This window comes from Oryzias latipes, chromosome 21 (genome assembly GCF_002234675.1).
Source record: "Oryzias latipes chromosome 21, ASM223467v1".
In the NCBI taxonomy this organism is placed as follows: Eukaryota; Metazoa; Chordata; class Actinopteri; order Beloniformes; family Adrianichthyidae; genus Oryzias; species Oryzias latipes.
The window spans coordinates 12,495,488-12,501,725 of record NC_019879.2 but is presented as its reverse complement, the minus strand read 5'-3'; the positions used below and the strand labels follow the sequence as shown (position 1 = coordinate 12,501,725).

At 42.0% G+C, this 6,238-nt stretch overlaps 1 protein-coding gene across 1 annotated transcript in view; it reads left to right on the top strand.

Moving 5' to 3' along the window:
* Positions 1 to 1,350: 1,350 nt before the first annotated feature.
* Positions 1,351 to 6,238, top strand: part of ndp (NDP, norrin cystine knot growth factor) — a 44,722-nt gene continuing 39,834 nt past the window's right edge. Inside the window, exon 1 of the mRNA XM_004081607.3 lies at positions 1,351 to 1,481. The gene's annotated coding sequence lies outside the window, so the exon portion shown is untranslated. The remainder of the gene's footprint in view (positions 1,482 to 6,238) is intronic.

Genomic DNA, 6,238 nt, shown 5'->3' with positions numbered 1-6,238 from the left:
TTTTCTCCAGGGACTCCGGCTTCCTCCCACCTACATAGATTAATTGGTAAATCCCTAAATGGGTGTGTAATTGTGGCCCTGCTACAGTCTGGTGCTGTCAGGATTTTCCCTGCCTCTGCCCACAATAGGCCGGGATAGGCTCCAGCAGCCCTGTGACCCCAAAGGGGACAAAATGGCTTAGAAGATGAAAAGAAAATTGTAATTCCATCCATCAATTTAAACAAGAACTGGTATGATGTGGCTTAGATCAGTTTTCCTTTTGTGAGATAGTTTTGAAAAATTGGAATTTATGAAAAAGAACTAAAAGACATGAGTTACTGTCATTTGTTTATGAGCTCAGGTCATCACTGGCACCTCATGCCTCTTTGAAAACTATTGAACCAGAGCCTCAGTTCATGACTTCAACCCCAAAACTGCGGGTTGAAGTCACTGAAGTAACTTACACCGATCTGGCAACTGGTGTGAGCCCCGTGACAGCATCAACTTTCAAAGTTTTATTAGTTTTTTATTGATAGCAGTTTGTCCCTCTTTTGGTGTCCATCTGTTGATCCATGCAGGAATGATGGATGAGGCTTCTGTAGAGTATAAAATATTGTATAACTTCTGACTGTGGTTAACATGACTACCCTCAAAAAAAGGCATCCTGTACCACAAACATGCACCCTGCAGGGTGTAAAAACTGATCACAGATGAGAACATATGTCTGAGGGAGGAGAGCTATATATGTCTCACATTGATGACCTGTATTTCATCTTCTGCATTGTTTGGCAAAGTAACCTGACTTTTGTCCGAGATTTAAAACTTTTGAACCTTTTTTGTTGAGTGAAGCCCACTGTGATGGGGCAATGCAGCTCTACCAGCAAAACTAACAACAGTCAACATCAAGAAGGAAGTTCCATGGTGACTTATAACACCTCCCATTTGACTCCTGTCCTCCTAAACTGACCCCTATTTCCTTTTTTGTAGAGGGACAGAATGACGAGGAAGGCTACAAGCACCAGTTGTTTTTTCATAAACTAAATCTGTTAACACTTTTATAACCCTGACCTCATAAAACCTACTGCAGCTCTTGGTCAGCCATCCCCCTGATGGGACGCTCTGGGCTTCCAGGCCTGGAATTCCCATTTGCCTCCGTGGAGCGTGTCGGTGTGTCAGCTGCCTTGTTTGCGAGGGAGAAGGGGAGAGAAAAGGAGCATGATAAACGACTGCTCTGTCACTCTCCACATGTGAAGACCATCCTCACGAGCAGCGCATCCGGGCTGCTCCCTTGTTCTGGTGATTTCCCTGTTGAGGAAGGAGAAGTGAGGCTGTGTGTGTGTGTGGGGGGGGGGGGGGGGGGGGGGGGGGAGGAGGTGAAAGTGAGACAGAGGGAGGAGAGAGCCATGCTCAGACGACCAGAGTGTGTGAGAGGGGTAGAAACAGGAGGACCTGACTGGGAAACAATAGAAGGACAAATCCACTCTGCTGTTTCTCCGCTGAAGGTAGGACCACCACTCTGGGTGTTTTACACCTGGATCAGCACACCTGCACCTTCAGTACATCTAACATGTTTTCACTTCTGCATTTCAAGCACCATGGGAGAATTTGAGTCCATGGAGTTGTTGTTTTCCAGAACTCAGGTGAAAACTCTCTTCAGCCGCAGTCCAAGAACTGCAAGTGTTTGCAATTAGGATACAGTGGGACTTTGTATGTAATGAGAGGAAACGTGTTTGTGTTGGCGCCGGTGGCTTTGCTAAGTAGGCATTGACAGAAAGCGTTTTCAGTGGGGAGTGTGTATGGATGAAAATGTGTTTCACAGCTCTGTTATGTCCTTGAATGAATGACTGACTTAGCCTGTGGTGTTGGGACCTGAGACCACTGACTTATAGTGAAAGGAGAATGATGACAGATATAATACAACTCTGTGGTAGGTTGAAGGAGGAGACGACTACGACTTCCTTTAAGATGAAAAACAGAGGTGTGTGTGTGGGGGGGGGGGGGTAGAAAAGGAGAAAGTGTTCAGATGAAAAATTAACTGACTATGAAGGTTCGGTTAATAATTATTGACCCAGAGGAATTAGTAAGTGAAAGGAAGAAACTTCAGATCGAAGGAGAACGGCTGAGTCAGAAAAAGACATAATAAAGAGGAGAAACGGAATGAAACTGAGATGTGTGAGAGAGGTGGAAAGAGCAGTGGTGGAGAAAAAAGGAGTGAGTTCAAGTGATGCAAACATCCCTGCAGACATCTCATTGTACGTCTGGCAACACCAGAGGAGAAACACTTTCTGGAGTCATGAAACCACCGTGGAACTGTTTGGAGAAGAGCAATGAGACCAAAGCAGGAAGAAGGTGTGTTTGAAACATGGCTGCCAGGTGCAGATGGACAGCAATGCTCTGGCACAGCCAAGCTTCATTTTCATGAGCTCTCGTGTTTCGCATTCACACACACCAGAGTCCTGCATTTGTTTAGACAATTCTGAAGCTCTCATAGGAAGTTCACAGTGTCGCTGTAGGAATGCACTTCTGACAAATGGATGCTCTGCACGAACTGCAAGCTATCGACAAGCTCCTTAAAGATCCACTCCCATGAAAATTGGGTTTTTAGTGTTTTTAACATGTTCCTGTGGCATTTTTCTCATATTGGAGGACATATAGAGAGAAAAATTAATCCTAAAACTTAATTTCTAAGTTTTTATTCATTCAAAGCTGTGAATAAGGAGCAGACAAAAAAATGCTGTTTGAAAAAGCTTGTAGTTGTGATGTACAAAGTACACTGGGCGGGGCACAAGCTCCCTTTTCCGCTCCATTCCGAAGCATCCTTAACGACAAATAGTACAAAGACAAACGTATACATGTTTGTTTTCTTCATCTGAACTGGAATCTGGCTCAAAACGTTACAACTAGTTAGTTCCGATATTGATCACCAGTTTTATTGCTCAAGTCATGTTAAGTTGAGGGTGTGAAGCTTGTGGGAAATGATGCAAACAGATGGATGATGGGAAATGGGGATGGTCTTAATGTGCACTAATTGTCTTGCCTAAAACTCAGAGGTAAATTCCTAAAGAAACAACTGCAGCTCTGCAGAAACTATGTCCTTTTTTTTATTTTGGCTGAAGATAGTTAAAATACAATTAGATATGCTTTTACAATTGATCCAAAGATGATCAGAGTGGGTCTTTAATACAACCCTGACCAGCAACTGTGTGACACATTTGCTGCCCAAAGGAGCCGGATCCCAAATGATAGAACTGCAGCTCCTCCTCTTGTTCACCTCGGGCTATAAACTTAATGAGAATTGATCCTGTTTCACACACTGTTTTTGCCCCCCAGCTCCGAAATTCCCTGGAATTTTTCTTTTTTTTCAGTCAGGAGAGTAGGTGTCTGTGAGGTGTTTGTGACCCAGAAAGATTAGGAGGATCTTATTTTTATTCTGTTGCAAGAAAAATGCCTGTGATGTTTTCAGAAGCTTTCTTCGTAAAGCTCAACTCTGGCTCACATGGCTGCCTGTCCGCGGCTTTCAAATCCGCACTGTTTGTCTTATCTTTACCGAAGGGGATATATTTAGTGAGGAGCTTAGCTTTTAGGAGGTTGGCACGTGGAGAGAATAGGAGAGTACAAAAGAGGAAGTTTGTGCGTGTTTGTGTGTGCGTTTCAGGCGTTGGCGTCAGTAGACAGTGGAGGAGCTTGGCACTCTGCATGCCAAACTGTGTTTGTGCATATTCTGTCAGTGTGTGTTTGTGTGTGCACGGCTAGAGGACAGGTCTGCGCCCTCCCCTCCCCTCCCCTCACCGCAGTCCGGAATCTGCCCTTTAGTTTATTAAAAGCTGGGGAAACAATGGAGGGGATGAGTCTGGGGATGAGGGCAGGTGGGGAGGTAAAACTATGACATAATCTCTGGGCACAACTTCTCTCAGCATTCAGGCAGACTCAATCCTCTGTGCTGACAGAGCAGAAGTTCCCTCTGAACATCTGGACCAGCAGCTTTCTGACAGCAGTTCTAGCTTCAGAAAAGGTCTCTCTGCCCATATGAGTGGTAACAACGCATAAGTTAGGTGGGCGGAAGATATGTATAGTTGGATCCCACTGGGGAGAACCAAACACTTTGATGGCTGAGATTTTGCACTCTACACAACAAATGGCTGCCACAGTGGGGGGCTCAACAGATTAGATTTAAACATGTTTTTCTGCACTTGAATAAAAGTTTCCCAGAGAAGATCATCTTGACACCCACTAAGTGTGCTCTTACAGTGAATGTTCTACCATGTTCGCCATTTTTCTGGTTCTTTATCAAACATACTCAATGAAGATAACTTTATTGGAATTCCCGAAATGTTTTGCAATTACACTGTTTCCATTAAATCAAAAATATGCGAATAAACACAAACCAAATCACGCGATAAGTTGTTCAAAAACATGGTGACGCATATGATTTACAGCAGATAGACTCAAATTTCTGCCACCGCACTAGCGCTCATCATTATCTATCAAAGCAGACGTCGGCGTCTTATTCAAGCCATGGAGTGACAAGCTCTTTACACTTGGGAGGGGCTACAGATGAAGTAATTTTTGAGAAATGGTGGTTGGTGATTTTACAGAAGAGCTGTGGATCCAACAGCATGACACGCTCAACTTTTGATGAGCTGTGTGATGCTGTGGGACCTCTTGTGGAAGCCAATGTGTAGTGCCAGGCAGCCAGTTCCTACCAAGAAGCGCATTGCCATCTGACTCATTTAATTAGAAAACAATGTTTCTATTCCATTCTATTCCATATCGATACGCATCAAAAACCACCTCCTCCAAACGCAAAATTGTCGTGTTTCCATTAGGCACATTTTTTATCGTAAGTCCAATTAATGCAATTTTATAGTTAATGAAAAACACAGCTCATGTTAAATTTATTACTTAATCATGATCTGAGAAATCTTCAGGATGAGAAAAATAGTCTTATTCACCAAAACAATGGGTACGAGAAAAGCCACAGGAGTACAGATTCTCTGTTTCTTGTCTGTTAGCAGACAGACAGTCAAAACAACATGATCTACAGCCATGTATTATGAGGCAAATGATTAATAACATGTTCAGGGATCTTGGATCAAGGCTTCCTAAAAGTGGACACTGGTATGAATGCACTGAGCTTTAGAGTCTGCTTCATGTGAATCCACTGATTAGCAGCAGAGAACTGAAAACATGAGCGACCAAAAGAGTCTTTTGGAATGACTAGGGCAGAGGTCTGCAACCTGAGGCTACAGAGCCTCTATGACCCCTCCTTTGTGCCTCTCTGCTTGAAGAAAAATAAAATGTTTCTAATTTTAAAAAGTAGCATATTTTTCAAACTACAAGGCAAATCAAGCAAAACAGAACAGTCAGATAAGTCAAACTTTATTCAATTCATTCGCAAACAGTGAACGAGTCCTCGAGACTTCTGACTCCAATAGCCGTGATGCTTCAAGCAGTTAAGTTGACCAAAGTCAAACTAAAACGGTTTGACAGATATTTGAGGGCTAGATACCATAGTAAATCAACCAGAATTCATATATTCTGTATACTGGCTTATATATCAGATTTTCTTTTTTGAAAAAAATAAGGATTGTAAGTGTACCATGTGGTCCAAAAATATATTTTAATCAGCTCATATTTAGTTAGTGGGTTTACTAGTTTATGGCTTAAATGCACCAACAACGGTATAACAAAGTGTACTTAGTTTTTCTTTTATAACTACCGGTACTAATATAACCCTACCAAGTACTACATTTGCTGCATTGAGATGATCCTATGTGACACAGGATGTCTTTTATTTTGAAAGGTAGTCATGTTAACCACAGTCAAAAGTTATAAAATATTTGATATTTAGAAAAAAATGATAGTTTTAATTTCTGTTTTATGTTTGCACAAATAACCTATTTATATTGATCATAAGAGTAACAGTAATTTCAGTCAGACAACTCTTGCAGAAGAACATTTATTTCACAACATCTTTAGGATGACATTCACAATTTGATTCACAACTTCGTTTTGGCATAAGGCTCCGTTCAATTCCTTGAGACAATTATTTTTCCATACACTTTCGGGTAACAACCCCCAACACCAAGATCATCCAGAAGAAGAAGAAAATGTAAATGTATAATGTATAATCAGTGTGTAAATAAGATGAGGTGTGTTTTCGGCAGCATTCCATTTTCACTTCATTTCATTTCATTTCATTTCATTTTCCAGTATGACTGCTATGTGTTTACCCGGCACCATTGACCGTTTGGCCGCT